This window comes from Mustela erminea, chromosome 10 (assembly GCF_009829155.1).
Source record: "Mustela erminea isolate mMusErm1 chromosome 10, mMusErm1.Pri, whole genome shotgun sequence".
In the NCBI taxonomy this organism is placed as follows: domain Eukaryota; kingdom Metazoa; phylum Chordata; class Mammalia; order Carnivora; family Mustelidae; genus Mustela; species Mustela erminea.
This window is the reverse complement of record NC_045623.1, coordinates 78,629,377-78,645,423: the sequence shown is the minus strand read 5'-3', so window position 1 is coordinate 78,645,423 and position 16,047 is coordinate 78,629,377. Positions and strand designations below refer to the sequence as shown.

Below are 16,047 nucleotides of genomic sequence, written 5' to 3'. Positions count from 1 at the left end.
TAAAAACACATACAGACTGAAAGTGAAAGGAGGGTAAAAGATATCTCATACAAAATGGCAGGGATGGGAAGCCGGGGTGGCAATACTCTCATCAGACAAAATAGATTTTATTTTATTTATTTAAGATTTTATTTATTTATTTGACAGAGAGGGAACACAAGCAGGGGAAGAGAGAGAGAGAGAGAGAGAGAGAAGCAGCTTCCATACTGAACAGGACTCGATCCCAGGACCCTGAGATCATAATCTGAGCCAAAGGTAGATGCTTAACAACTGAGCCACTCAGGCATCCCAGACAAAATAGATTTTAAAGACTGTAGCAAGAGGCAAATAAAATAAGAGGGAAAAAAAAGAAACAAATAATAAAGGGAACAATTGAACAAGAATATACAATTGAAATTATCCCAATACAGGAATACCAAAATACATAAAGTGAATATTAACAGACATAAAGGGAGAAGTGGACAGTAATACAGTAATAGCAGGGGACTTTAACACCCCACTTACATCAACTGGCATATCATTCAGATAGAAAATCACTAAGGAAAAAGTGGCTTTGGAACACATTAGACCAAATAACAGATATATACAGAACATTCCATCTAAAACAGCAGTGTATTCTTTTGAAGCACACATGGAACATTCTCCAGGATAGATCACATGTTAGGCCACAAAAGAAGTCTCAATAAATTTAAAGAAGCTTGAAACCGTATGAAGCATCTCTTCTGAAAAGGATATGAAACTAAAAAACAATTACAAGAAAAGAACTGGAAAAACACGAACATGTGGAGGCTAGATAACATGTCACTAAACAATCAATGGGTCAATAAAGAAATCAAAGAGAAAAAATTTTTTTCAAAAAGAAAAATTTTAAAAAATATGGAGAAACTCTCTTAGACATCAGCCTTAGCAGCATATTTATGAATATATTTCTGTGGAGAAACTAAAGAAAAAAGGAAACTAAAGAAAAAAGGAACTATTGGGATAATGCTAAAATGAAATCTTTTGATTAGGAAAACATATATAAAACTTCTGCCACTCAACACCAATAAGACAAATATTTCAGTTTAAAATGGACAGAGGACCTGAATAGATATTTTTCCAAAGAAGACATCCAAATGGCCAACAGACACATGAAAAGATGCTCAACATCACTCAGCATCAAGGAAAAGCAAATCAAAACCAGGTGATAAGACATCACCTCACACCAGTCAGAATAGCTAGCATCAAACAGACAAGAAATAACAAGTGTTGTTAAGGATGTGGAGAAAAGAGAATCTTCATATGTTATTCATGAGAATGTGTTTTGGTGCAACCACTATGGAAAACAGCATGGCGGGTCCTCAAAAAAATTAAAAATAGAAATACCATATGATCCAGCAATTGCACTACTGTGTACTTACCCAAATTTCTTTGATTCAAAAAGATATATTCATCCCCATGTTTATTGCGGCATTATTAACGATAAGTCAAGACATGAAAGCAACCCAAGTGTCCATGGTTAGGTGAGCAGATAAAGATGCGGTGTGTACACACACACACACACACACACACACAAAATGGAATATTATTCAGCCATAAAATAGGATAAAATCTTGCCATCAACAACATGAATGGACTTAGATGGTATTACGCTAAATGAAATAAGAGAAAGACAAAGACCATATGATTTCACTTATATGCAGAATCTGAAGACTAAAGCAAACAACAACAACAAAAAACCCCAAAGACTCCTAAAATACAGAGAACAAACTGGGGGTTGCCAGAGGAGAGGTGGGCAGGAAGATGCGTAAATTGGTGAAGGGAATTAAAAGATTCGAACTGCCAGTTATAAAATAAATAAGCCATAAAGATGAAAAGTAAAGCATAGGGAATATGGTCAATAATATTATAATAACATTATATGGTGACTACACTTGTTGTGGTGAGCACTGAGTGATGTAGAGAGGGAATGAATCACTATGTTGAACACCTGAAATTAATACGACTTTGTATGCCAATGCAACTTAAAAAAAAAAAAAAAAAAAAGAACGATCACTATGGGATACCCACTTCATGAAGAGTTGGTTTCAGGCCATGGCCCATCCTGTCATATGAGATTCCACCAAGAAGGTATGAGATCACGAAGGTAGATCCACAATGCTACTTCTCTCAGGTAATGATGTCCTACTCATTGCATAAAATCTTGTCTTGAGATGTGTGAAATTTTCCACTTTAACATCTCTTACGTGAGTATTCTTTTTCTCAAAATGTAGTTTGGAGATCACCTGTATCAGAACTACTCAAGGAGAGCCCCAGAGTGTAAATAATACTTTAATATTCAGTGCACAAAATATCAGTATACGTAATTATTTAGGAGTCTTATAAAAATTCAGATTCCTGGGCTTCACCCCATACCCCCTTAACCAGTCCGTAGGTGTGGTGACCAAGGATTTGCATCTTAAAATCTCCCCTTGCCCTCAAGTTTGGTTATCATGTCCACCAAAGTTGGAGAATCACTGTGCTTTGAAACGTTTGGGTAATATAGTTTATCTCCCCCCAAAATCAAATATACGTGTGTGTGTGTGTGTGTGTGTGTGTGTGTGTGTGTGTAGTTTATCTAGGGTCCCACCCTAGGAAGCCAGGATATAGCGCTTCTATGAGAAGGCCTCCATAAGAATCTCTGTTCCAGGTTCGGCAGCCCCTGCTTTATACTCCTTTTCTAAATGGAATTGGGGCTTCCCAGAGCTTGGTCATTCAGAATCTTGGTCCTGGCAACTAAGATGGGACCCAGCACATCGTGTTAAGGTATTGATGCTTGCAGAGTTGACTGGGGAGGTAATTAAGGGAAGTAAAGCACTAGAAGAGAAGAAGGCTTCCACCTGTGAACAAGGCAGAAACAAAATCTTTTTGTGCTGAATCTACTAGATAACCGAAATTTTTACCAGTGGATTGATTGAAATCGGGAAGTAAAATTCAGGAGACTGGAAAATGCACACCAACTAGCCCAAGGCAAGGTGACATCCCCACAAATGAAAGTTAATGGTGACAATATGTCACAAATCATCTTTTAAATGAAGTCCTTCCTTCCTTCCTTCTTCCTTCCTTCCTTAGAGAAAGAGCACAGGAGCACAAGCAGATGTTATTTCCAAAGCTTCAAACAATGTTAAACATACTTGGGTGTGGGAATGTACAGCTTGATAAGGGGGATCTGGTAGGAATCTCTTATATGTGAGAAATAAAAGCCAGATGGAGAAATTCCTGTAGTAGAGTGGCATAATGGTGAAATCATCCTTAGTGCAGCAAGGATTAAATTAGAAACCTCAGCATAAATCCAATCTGTTGAAATAATCTGCCATCTCTGGCATCAGCCCAGTGACTGCAAATAGTCCTATGGAATGGCATCAATATGTAATTTGTACCCTTATCTGAATCTGTATCTGAGGCTCCCAGATGCGACGTGGCATTGGAATCAACTTTATAGCTTGTTAACAATATAGTTTATCCTGGGGTGCCTGGGTGGCTCAATGGGTTAAAGCCTCTGCCTTCTGCTCAGGTCATGATCCCAGGGTCCTAGGATGGAGCCCTGCATCAGGCTCTCTGCTCAGCAGGGAGCCTGCTTCCTCCTCTCTCTCTCTCTCTCTCTCTCTCTCTCTGCCTGCCTCTCTACCTACTTGTGATCTCTGTCTGTCAAATAAATAAATATTTGGGAAAAAATATAATTTATCCCCCCCCCAGAAATCAAATATACGTGTGTGTGTGTGTGTGTGTGTGTGTGTAGTTTATCTAGGGTCCCACCCCAGGAGGCCAGGATATAGCACTTCTATGAGAAGGCCTCCATAAGAATCTCTGTTCCAGGTTCGGCAGCCCCTGCTTTATACTCCTTTTCTAAATGGAATTGGGGCTTCCCAGAGCTTGGTCATTCAGAATCTTGGTCCTGGCAACTAAGATGGGGCCCAGCACATCGTGCTAAGGTATTGATGCTTGCAGAGTTGACTGGGGTGGTAATTAAGGGAAGTAAAGCACTAGAAGAGAAGAAGGCTTCCACCTGTGAACAAGGCAGGCAACCCCACGCTGAGTTATTAGTGTAATCTCTGTCACCCCACCACAGGGCCCACAAATGTGTTCCTCAAGCACTGTTTAAAGAATATAAAAATAATTGTGCACTTCTCAGCAATTCCTCCCTGAAAAGGATTTCTGGTCCTGGAACATTTTGCTCTCCAAGTAAGAAGTGTCAGTCCTGGGATGCATAAGGCCTGTTTTTTGACATGGTGCCAGAGGATGAGTGAACCAATGGACTCCAAGCACTACTCCAGCCCCGCTATGGAAGCCTTAAGATGGAACTCTGATACTTTTTCAAAGACACTCAATAGATCTTGAGAAGAAGCAGGTGTCTGCTTCTGAGAACAGGCTGCAGAGAGGCAGAGAGATCACAGAGATTAAGCCGTCGTCAAGGGCAGGGCAACTGTGGTGTCCATCCTGGCTTGATGGTACTAGAAGACATTTCACAACTTGGCTTCTCTAAAACCAGCAAAGAGGGAGAGGTGATGTCCCTTCAGGAGACAAGCCAGAGTCAGGAGAGGCCTCTCAGCAAGGGCTTTACCAGCACACTTGTCTGAGACTAAGGGTGGGAAATTTGGGGGTGAGGTTAAAGGCATCACCATTTTGGAAGGTCCACGGATCCCCCAAAATAAGCCTTTATTTTAAAAGTCTACTATGAAGCAACTAAATTGATCAGGTTATGGAGGATAAGGATGACTGTTCCTTAGGACCAGGAAGGATAGACAAACCCTTTTCTGATTCCTCCTGCTAACCTGGGCCATCTGAAGAACCAAAGCCTACTTGGCAAACTCACCCATAAGCAGCTGAGGTAACTTTATCAAGATGTTCTCCCAACTTAAAATTTCCTCCTCAATGGGAAAGAGTGACTTTTGTTATTTTTTAAGTCTTTGTTTGCATGAAACCACGTCAAATGAGTGCCTAAACCCAGGAGTGGCTCTCAGGCGTCAGAGAGTGACTTGTCTCCTCTGTCCCTACTTCCTAAATCTTGGAAACATTACCCTGCGGTGACTATGACTGTTATCTTTACTTTTGATCTCTTTCTCACCCGCTTTTTGACTGCACGTGGATCTTCAGAATTGGGAATGAATAACCTATCTCAGGCCAGGGGAATCCTGTTCCTCAATAGTTTCTAAGTGTGTGGCTCCTGGCAATCCTTGGTGAGCTTCTGGTCCCTTCACCATCCAGAATTCTGATTGCAAGCTCTTTCACTTGGACCTCAAGGACAACCATGGCTTATTTCAGACACTCTCAGTGGAATAATAATGAGCATTGAAAAAGTTCATTTTTAAAATGTTATCAGTAGAGGGAAATGGTACAAAGAAGTCAGCTTTGGTGGGGCGCCTGGGTGGCTCAGTGGGTTAAGCCGCTGCCTTCGGCTCAGGTCATGATCTCAGGGTCCTGGGATCAAGCCCCACATGGGGCTCTCTGCTCAGCAGGGAGCCTGCTTCCTCCTCTCTCTCTGCCTGCCTCTCTACCTGCTTGTGATCTCCCTCTGTCAAATAAGTAAATAAAATTAAAAAGAAAAAAAAAAGAAGTCAGCTTTGGTAGCATCAGGAAGCTGGCCTTCTCTCCCAGCCTCTCCATCTCCCTCTCCACCAGTTCAGAAAACAATTTTATCACATCTCTACAATTGGGATACTGAGCCAAGCTTTGCTTAATTTAGTCATATTACTCTAGCTAAATGAATTACAACCTTCAAAATGAATTTGTATAATCCTGATATTCATTTAATTCCAAATATTGTTAACCTTCCAGCCATAAAGTCCTTGGAGCTACTTTACTCACTTGTTCTTAAAATTTCCAGAGCTTCAGTTACCCATTCAAATTGACTTAAATTCAACCATGAATTGTCCTTGACAGTCTAATTGGATGGATATATTTAGTAAATGTTCCTGCATTGAAAGCCATTCACTCATTTAAGAGGCATTCACTGAGTGCCCATCCTACGGCAGGCAATCTGATGTGTAAAGACCAGCCTACTCATCCCTCCTCTGTGAGCCCTTCTGTGTGGTCTGGAAATGCCAGTCCTCTCCGTGAGTTAGCAAAGGTTGGCCAGTACAATGTAGGTCACTTGGAACATTCTGGAATTTCAATAAGAATTGTCATTTTTTCAGGTATCAATGAGATCACTTAAAGCAGGATTCCCTTTATTCATCTTTTGTGACTGACTGCAGCCCAGATTTCATGGAAGGCTCTTGGGATAGCAAGAAAAAGTATGGATGGCCTAGAAAATTAGGTTGAGGTCTGTGACTTAAAGCAGTGAATAAGGAATCACTTAAGGTTTTTACACCAGGTGCGGAATAAAAACAATTGGATGTCTCAGGTAGGAAATTGGGCAGAGACATTGCGATTACTTAGAAAGTATGTGACACTCTGGTTCCAGCCATGTTGTTGCAAACGGCAAGATGTCATTCTTTTTTATGGCTAAATCACATCCCATTGTATACACACACATCGTGTACACACACCACACCTTCTTTTTCCATTCTTCAGTTGATGGACACTTGGGCTCTCTCCATCGTTTGGCTATTGTTGATGGAGTTAGAGTTTATTTTGCTAAGTCCAATAAGTCAGTCAGAGAAAGACAGTTACCACAGGATCTCACTTGTATGTGGAATTTGAGAAAGAAAACAGACGAACACACGGGGGCGGGGGGAAGAAAGGAAAGAGGGAAACAAACCCTAAAAGACATTTCTTAATGATAAGAGAACAAACTGAGGGTTGATGGAGGGAGATGAGTGGGGGATGGGCCAGATGGGGATGGCTATGAAAGAGGACATTTATGATGAGCCCTGGGTGGAGTAAGTGATGAATCACCAAACTTTACTCCAGAAACCAATATTGTATTATAGGTTAACTAACAAAATTTAAATAAAAAAAGAAGTGTGACAGCAGTAAATGCTCATAAATTTCATATTTCAGTCATGGAGTGGTGGAGACCCACCTGTGCAGTATACAACAGAAAAGGACAGTATTTCCCTAAAAAAAAAACAAGGAAAACATATGTGGTAGAAAATATAGTATTTATTAGGGCTGACACTGGCTTCTAGGAGAGAATGCTATAAAGATGGAAAGGTCAGATTTAGTCCAAGGGTTCTAAATAGAACAGAGACAGTGGCCTGGAGTTTGGAACCCCCTCTCCACTATCAGGCTACCGACTCCCTCTCTTGGTGGCTCTAGGACTTCACTGAAGTTATTAAATATCACTGGCCACCACCACGTCCTGTCTGTCCAGTTCCGGTTCTCTGGTTTCCACACTCTCATAATTCTTCAGCTTCACTGGGACCTCCAGGACTGGATGCCCACGACTTTCCACTAATTCCCCTTCCCCTCCTGTCTCCGCTTTCCACCTTTCCTGGCATAGATTCCATGGCCCATCATTTTGGATCTTTTAAAACAAGTTCAGCCCTCTCGCCCCTCTACTAATCTAGGAAACTCCCAACCCTCAGTAATCCCAGCTCTGACTTCCGGGCTCGTACTCAGGCAGCTGAGGAGAAAGACCACACAAAGACCACACAACACTGACTGCCTTCAGCGTACCCTCCCCCGCCCTGGCTACCAACAGATATGGTGAGGAAGGACAGCTCCTGACATAATCGGACAGACCGGTCTCTTACCATCCCTTTAATACTTATTTAGTGGAGGGTCATCTCCTTCCCTGGAAGACAGTCCAGCAGACCTGTAACTTTTCTTCTCTTAGCAAACAGTCCTACACTCACTTTTGGTCCCAAACCCATTCTAGAGGCAGTGACCAGAACGTCTGGATGAGACTTAACATTGGGGCTTCCCACCTGGAGCATTTGGTAGGAAGCTCGCAGTGGGAAAGGGGGTTGGTCACTACTACGCTCCCTCCTTGCTTCCTGCTCACCCCTGCCCCTACTCATTAACCACCGTTGGGGACCCGCCAGGGTATAAGGACAGAGGGGGAGGAGGAATAATGGTATGTGAACTGGAGCTCTTGAAATCTGCTCTCAAGGCCATGGGTGCAAGCCTGCTCTCTGGCTGGGTCTGGTAGATGAAGAACGCCAATGCTCTCACGGTGCTTTGATAGCTATTCTGAGGTTTTGAAGCCCCAGACACCTCTCTCCTTGGGTGAGCTGGACTCATTAACCACCGTTGGGTGTCCTCTGTTCAAGGAGGCTGCTGAGAATTCCTTCCTTAGCCCTGGTACCAAGCACCACTTGTCAGCCTCTGTTGGCCAAGGTCTCCTCAACCCTCCAGACAGCCCCGGAGGGAACCAAGACAATGCTGCCAGCTCCTCTCCAGCTTCTGGCACACAGGAAACATTTGCATCCCCTCACCAGGGCACATTCAGGTACGAGATCTAACCAGTGCGGCTGGATGCCCTGACCAGCACCATCCGACAGACTACCTCCAGCCCTCCAAATGTCCACGGCCACTGCCGCGCTCCCAAGCATCATCCTCAGCCTCTTTGCTCCCGGCTCAGGAACGCAATTCTCAGCTGTCCTGCTGGGCCCCCGGAAGCCCCCTGCACGAGGCTGAGGTACCAGAGTAGCATCCTCCCGCCCCAGTGCCAAAGTGGTGGGAGGACCCTCAGCCCGGTGGCCCCAACGCTGCCCCAGGGAGGGCCCTTCCCTCCTCTCCTCCCGGCCTCCTTCCTCCGGCAGGAGGTTTGCGGAGTTCTGGGAGAGATCCTTGGGACATTTTCCTTGCAGGTCCCCATCGGGTGATGTGGGCCCTCCCTCTGGGACTCACACGCTTTGCAGCTCATTTCACATCGACTGGATCTTGTGGCCAATTCCAACAACTTGGTTCACTTTGAAGAGGACTCAGTACCTGCACGGGGATTCTGCAGCTCACTGAGGAGCGCGCTTCGGGCTTTCCGAGACAACTCTAAGTCAGGGCAGTGGTGTCTGAAGGTTCGGGGCTCTCTCTGCCTCCCGAGTAGCTGGGTAACCTCAGGCAAGCTGTTTAACTTCTGCAGAATGGGTTCACAATGGTCATACTTCTCGGGGAGGTAACGAGGACTGAACGAGCCGATGCCCGCCCAGTGCTGAGACGAGCACCTGAAGTCCGGCAAACCCTAAGTACACATCCGCTGTTACTACTCTCTCCTCCCTCCACCAGCCAGCAGCAGCTCAGCTCCGTCTCGGAGTGGCTTCCCTCATTTTACTGAAAGAATAAAGCAACCAGAAAAGGAAGCCTTCCTCCTCTTGCCCCCAAATCTACCAGCATGCCTGCATCTGTGCGGATGGATGCTCTTTCTGTCCTCTGCCTGTTCAACATAGCCTTGCCCAAACCCCGCCCCCCCCACCGGTGCTCAAGACCCCACCCCATCTCCGTCCAGGGAATGGACTTCCCCCCCTTTCCAGTGTCACTGACTTCCCCCGCTGATAGCATGCAGAGAACTTAAAGAAAAAGAGCAAACAAACACACAAAAAACCCAAACCCTTCCCCGACCCTGAATCCCCTTCAGCCTAGCAGAATGGGGCAGGGAAGCAGAAGAGAGACCCCCCCACACCACCTCCCTCGCAGGGACCCCGAGAGAATGAGCTCATAAACCATGCCAAGCGCTGCATACAGAGGACAGCACCGGCAGAAATGTTAGCTGCTAGTATTCTTGTTGCTATCGATGTGGCAACAATTTTCATTTCAGGGCTTGCTGCCAGAGTAGAAGCTCTTCGAAAGACATTTTAGGCAACAATTAAACGTTTTGGGATCCAAACTTGAGATACAATTCATGTAACTCACTTCAATATTTCCCTATGTTATAGCCTATTCCCACTTGATCAATCAGTCACTACCGTCTTCTGCCGGCCAACTGCCAAGTTTTAATTAACTCACGCTCTTCGTCTTAGTATTTTTTTTCCCTACGAATGTGTCTGACACTCTCTCTGCCCTGACAGGGATAAAACACTTTGGCGCAAAGTAGGAGGTGCAGTGGGCCTTGGCTTGGGGACAAGTCTTCCTTCTGGGTCGAGGCTGCCCTCCCTGCCATCCTGGCCCCAAGCTTGGGGAGAGAGTCTCTGGGACCTGGGGTGCTTTGCCCTCAAACCCAGCCGTTGGCAGAGGTGCCGAGGATCCCAAGGTGAGCAGGTTCCAGGCCTATATTTTGGGGTGCAGAGCAATCCTGCTTCGAGGCTCCTAAAGCCGGTGGAGGAACAACCCCACCCCCACCAGCTCCAACACGTGCAATATTTTTTTTCAGGCTTAAGTGGAGAAACCTTCCAATTCAATTCAATTCACATCCAAATCCATTCAAACCAGAAGGAGCTGAGAAATTCTCTAAACATAAGCTCTCTGGGTGCCCTCTCATGCCCAAGGCAAAGAGCAATGCCTGCAGACTGAGCTTAATTCTACAAAAGGAAGCAGGGAAGGGAAGGCCCTTTCTTCAGGCCAACACTCGCCAGCCAGGGCAGACCACATTTGGAAAGCTCTGGAGCTCGCAGGCAGGGTGATCTCAGCTGAGCAGGAACTACCCCTCCCCAGGCCTCCTCCCTTAAAGTCAGAACGGGCACTGTTGGATACAGCTGTACTTCTCGCCACCTTGAGCAGTTCATTGGTGGGGATAGGTTCCCGCTTGTCTGGTAATTTGATCACCTTGATTCAATCATGAGTGAAGGACCCTACAGAATCTCTGTGAGGGCCGCAGCTCCCTGTGCTCTTTGATCCACTGAGCTAATTTTCTTTACGTGTCCAGTGCAGGGGTGGTTCAAGCTGAAAGCCCTTAGTAAGTCCAGGAGATGCGAGTCCTCTGCGGCGTATTAGGCACATCACTCCTGGCCCCTGACCAGCTGCTTATACCACACGCTGAGGCTGCTCGCTGTCCTCCGTGTCAATGCCAAAAGTCCTTATTTTACCTCTCAGATTATTCTCTTCTTCTTAAAACACTCTCTTGCCTTGGGGTTCCATGACACCCCTCACTCCCAGGTCTCCTCCTGCCCTGGGGGGGGGGGGCTGCTCTTTTCCAGTCCAGTTTGTAGGTTCCTCCGACTGTCTGGAGCCCTAAGTGCTGTTCCTTGGTCCCGGGTGCTATCGCTTCTCCCTTTATACAGCACTGGAAGGGCATGTTTCCAGAGCGGCCCCTAAAATGGATCCTCGCTCGGATCTCTCTCCGGAGCTGCCGGCAGACAACGCAAAGGCCGGCTGAGGTCCTCAATTCTCAATATTGATTCTCAATAGGTCAAAACCAGGACACATCACCTTCCCACGCTTTCTCCCATCAGACAAACCCACTCTTCTAAAATTCCCGCATGCACCCTGTTTTCTAAGTCAGAACCCGGAGTGCTAAGCTGACTTCTGGTATCTCACTCCCATCGAAGTCAGGAAGTCCTGCCCATTCCGCCTCCTTAATCTATCTCAGATGGCCCCCTCCGTCTGCGTGCCCTAGCCCGGTGGAGGCCCCTCCCCACCTTCCGTCTCCAGATTCAGCACACTAGGTCCCTAACTGCACTCCTCGCTGCCTCCTTCCGTAGAGCCCACGCGCGGGATCCCAGGAGTATTTCTAAAACGTGATTCCAGGGGCACCTGGGTGGCTCAGTGGGTTAAGCCGCTGCCTTCGGCTCAGGTCATGATCTCAGGGTCCTGCTCAGGAGGGAGCCTGCTTCCCCCTCTCTCTCTCTGCCCGCCTCTCCATCTACTTGTGATCTCTCTCTGTCAAATAAATAAATAAAATCTTAAAAAAAATAAAAAATAAATAAAAAGTGATTCCAACCGTGTCCTTCTCCTTCTCAAAAGCTTTCAGAGCCCCCTACCTTTCATGGAACCTACCTCTTGAAGGTAGCTTACAAAGCCCTTCCAGCTCAGCTCTTCCGCATCGCTCTTGCAGAAACGCCCCGAAACTCCACGCGCAATGAGCTCCGCATCGCGGTGAGACTTCCGTGCGCTCTCCTGACGCTGGCTCTTCTGCGCTGTTCTTTCTTTTCCCTGGACGGGGCTGCTATCACAACCCCACCCCTTTAGCTCCGCTAATTCTCTCCCCGACTGAGCACCCTCTTTCTTTTGGGACCTGGGTGCGGCCTCCAGCTGGGCTCTGGCTGGTTGGCGGGTCGCGCCCCAGCCGTGTGTCCCCTAGCGCCCACTCTCCTTCCAGGTATCCGCTGAGCGGTCTCTGTCTCTCCTGAGCCACCCAGCCTTTCTCGGCACTCTCCGGTGAGCTTCCACCACACCCTGGGGCTCCCGCAGCAGCACTTGTCACACAGCCTCTGATGGCAGCTCTTTTGTGACAACAGAGGACTATTGTCCTGTTGGTTCTGTTTCTCTGGAGAACCACGACTAATACAGTGTTGGAAGAGTTCAGGGAAGGCGGTGTTTTGGTGGCTCTGGGGGTCAAGTGTCTGACCCTTGGTTTCAGCTCAGGTTATGCTCTCATGGGTAGTGGGATGGAGCCCCAAGGTGGGCTCCTCACTCAGCCAGGAGTCTGCTTGAAGATTCTCTGTCTTTGTCCCTCCAGCCCCCATGCTCTCGCCTGCTCGCTTTCTAAAAATAAATAAGTCTTAAAAAAAAAAAAAAAAGAGTTCATAGAAGGGACACGTGCACATGCAAACATACGGTAATAGGACAGGATTCGCTGATAAAGCTGAGGTTCCCATCCAAGGTGGGAGGCTTAGTAACCCTATAAGAACCTGCTTCTGTGCTGAATCAGAGAAATGAAAATATATGTATATTTTAATAAATCCATTTTAATACTGGGAACCAGGAAAGGATTTTCTTCGTGGACCAGAAATGATTAGGAATCCCTGAAAGCCAGAAGTAGATCAGCTTACAGGGACACATCAGTGACCAGTGAGTACGCAAGAATTCCCAACATTGGAGGAATTCGGAATTCTAAAATCATGAAAGATTTTAGAATTCAGAGACAGAAGGGATGTTTGTGGCTGCTGTCATTACACCCCTGTCCCCTTACACGCCCGTCCCCTTTCCCAATGTAGTCATTTAAGGAAAAGAGCACCAGGTGCCCGGTTTCTGAGTCTAGATTGTTCCAAGGATGTATGGCCCTGGGCAACTGTCTACCCTTATCTGGACGTATAGTTTCTTCTTCCTTAAAACAGAGCTAAAAATGGCCTGTGAATTTCTAATGGGACAGAGTGAGACAGGTGTGGGAACATATAAAGCAACCACCAGAAGGAAGTTCTAAACTCTAGTTCTAAACTCTCCTCTACTGCTGCTCCAGGGTCTTCCTCCCCCGGCCTCCTCCACCCCCATACTCAGGCCTGGGGGTGAGCTCAGCTGTCGCCCAATGAGTCAAAACCAAAAGCCGGAGGGCTCACTGACTGCGCCACCTGGGCGACCCTGGGATTGTTTTTAAGAGCTCTGGATTGGTTTCTGTCCAAACCGTGTCCCTGACGGACTGTTGGGTGGTTTTGAACAACCCTCTGGGCCTTTGTTACTTCATTTATAAGATGGAGAAAGCTGTACTCCAGGCTCTCAGAAGTATCCTCTGAGTCAAAATGTTGTAGAACCTTGGACTCTCTTTTAATGGAATCTGAGTCATAATGGAATCAAGCACAGAGAGCATGCAGAACAGGGAACCCATCACACAGACCCTCATTGCTCAACTGAGAGCCGTGCAGAAGCGGCTGCCTAGCCTCGCTCCGGTTCAACGTGTCTTCACCACATTTTCTCCAGCCTCATCTGGGCTTTCAGCCCCCTCCCTGCCTCCCGTCCTGCCTCTTGTCCCCACAACTTCCCCATCTCTCTGCCCTGGGCCTGCTTCGGTTACCAGTTACTCAGACCTACCTGGTGTTCTTCCCACCTCATGCCCAGACCGCCTGCCTCCTCTTACCGGTTTCAACTCTTCCCACCTCCCTGCCTGCGGCCCCTCCACCCCTGCCCCTCCACCCGCTTCTCCCACCACCTGCCTTCCTCCTCTCCTTCTCCCTCGTATCTGCCACCCCTTCCGACTTGCCCTGCTCTTCTCCCACACCTCTCCCTTCACTACCCCAGCCCCTCCTCCTCATCCTGCTGCTTCTCCCACCTGCACCGGCCTTGGGGCCAGATAGCCTCCCCGCCGCTCCTGCTAGGACATCTACCCCAACCAGCCCTCACCAGGCCTGAAGATTCCCACACGCCATTGTGGAGGCCTCGTGTCCCTCCCAGTGGGGGCCCTGGCCCAGCCTAGAACTCCTGGGAAAGCGGTACCCAGCAACCTGGTGACCCAGTAGACATGGGGGACTCTGGGTGGTGACCAGCAAGCCTACAACCAGGACGGCCACCTCCCTCGGGTAAGGGTCTCTTTCCCAAGATGGGGGAGCTCAGCTACCCCCGTGTCCTGGTTATCTTGCTGCCTAAGAATAGCAAGTGCCTCCGTTTCCACTCCCTACATCATAGATAGATGGGGATCTTATTATTGTACATAATAACACTCCACAGGGAGTAAAGCTTGGGGCAGATTCCTGAATCCTGATGATCCTTGTCCATCTCAACATGTAAGTCAGGGACACTGACACACACACACGGACACACGCTGTGCGCACCGGTAGGCCCAGGTCACCACAATCCTGCGCAGAGATCAGGAGGGAGTACGAGGTGGCTTTGACCTGATCTAGTATCAATGGAACGTTCTGAGACGTTCTGCTTTCCAGCCCTTATAAAACCTTCGGAAAAACTTGGTCCTGACTGCTCAGTTCATTTCTGTATCACATTGATCAGCTGAGGTCTACGGGGTCATAGAACACATCTCCCCTGGAATGAGGAGCCCTTTTTTTTTTTTTTTTAGCATCAGGATCAGAGGACTGAGTTAATCATGCTTTTATCACTGGCCTGAGTGAGGCCTCTCTTTTGTTCTATTTATCCACTTTCATTTTTCACTTCTCCTCTCCTGAGGAAAACACTACTCAAAATATTTTGACATGTATGTGTATGCATTCTCACAAAATCTGTGGTGTTATTTTGTGAGCTGTATTTTTAATTTTCCTACGTGCTTATGAGCTAGACTCCATTCTGTGGACTTTCACCCAGCTCTCTCTTTTCAAGATATGCCTCCATGTGTGTGTCACCTCTAACTGCCACACGGTGTCCTTCCGAGCGTTTTTCCATTTCCCCAGGGACAGCTGCACACCTAGGAGCTCTGACTCTCCACCACAAGGGACACTTCCAAACCAAACATCTGACTCCCTGCTCACATTTGACACTATGGGAGAGTTCTTGGGGACAGGTGCCCAGCACTGGGGGCACTGAGTTAAAGTGTCTAATCTTCCTTCATTCACATGCACGTGTTCTTGTTGGGAAGAGAAATTGTTCCTTAAATATGTCCTTTAGGTGAGTTCAGCAGCTCCCTCTGGGCCATTCTATGCCCAAGACCTAGGAAGTAAAATAGTTTTATCAAACCTGCAAGATAGGGGTGCCTGAGTGGCTCAGATGGTTAAGCATCTGCTTTTGGCCCAGGTCATGATCTCCAGGTCCTGGGATGGAGCTCTGCGTCAGTATCCCTGCTCAGCCGGAAGTCTGCCTCTCCCTCTCCTCCTGCTTGTGCTCTCTCCGCCTCTCTCTTTCTCTCTCTCTTGCAAATGAATTTTTAAAAAAACCTACAAGATAATTTTGGCCTTTTATAACCAGCCTATATTTTACAAATTTTCCTGGATCTCAGTGGTGGTTCTTTATCAGTTTCTGGAGTTTTGAGGTGAGTACACACACCTATTACCCAAGGCTGTAGACTCTCTTCTTGACCACCAGCACCAGCCAACACTAGCGAAGGGGTCAGTATCTCCTGTCAGGCTTTATTTATAAAGGGACCGCACGTTGGACATCTTCTGCAACCTCTTTACAATCTGTTCTTCTAATTATTAGTATTACCACTTTCAGTAGTTACTGTACTAGACCATAAAGCCTCACACTTTCAGAAGCTACTGGGATCTTTAGTAAGTTCCTTTTTCCTTGGGCAGGCTGCTTTTCCTGTGTCCCTTATCCCTGTCTCATTGGTTGGCCAGTCTTGAAGGGCACCCCCCACTTTGTAATTATCCTCTTATGCTACCTGAGTCTATGGCCAAACCGTGAAGATGCAGGACTGGTGATGGCCGAGCTGGAGAAGAATACAGGCGCCTACCCTCA

General features: G+C 47.0%; 1 long non-coding RNA gene across 1 annotated transcript; it reads left to right on the top strand.

Moving 5' to 3' along the window:
- The first annotated feature begins 7,200 nt into the window (after positions 1-7,200).
- On the top strand, positions 7,201-9,188 carry LOC116568155. The gene is made up of 4 exons (XR_004276524.1): positions 7,201-7,841; positions 8,343-8,542; positions 8,715-8,918; positions 8,984-9,188. It is a non-coding gene; the product is annotated as an uncharacterized LOC116568155 (long non-coding RNA).
- Positions 9,189-16,047: the final 6,859 nt, after the last annotated feature.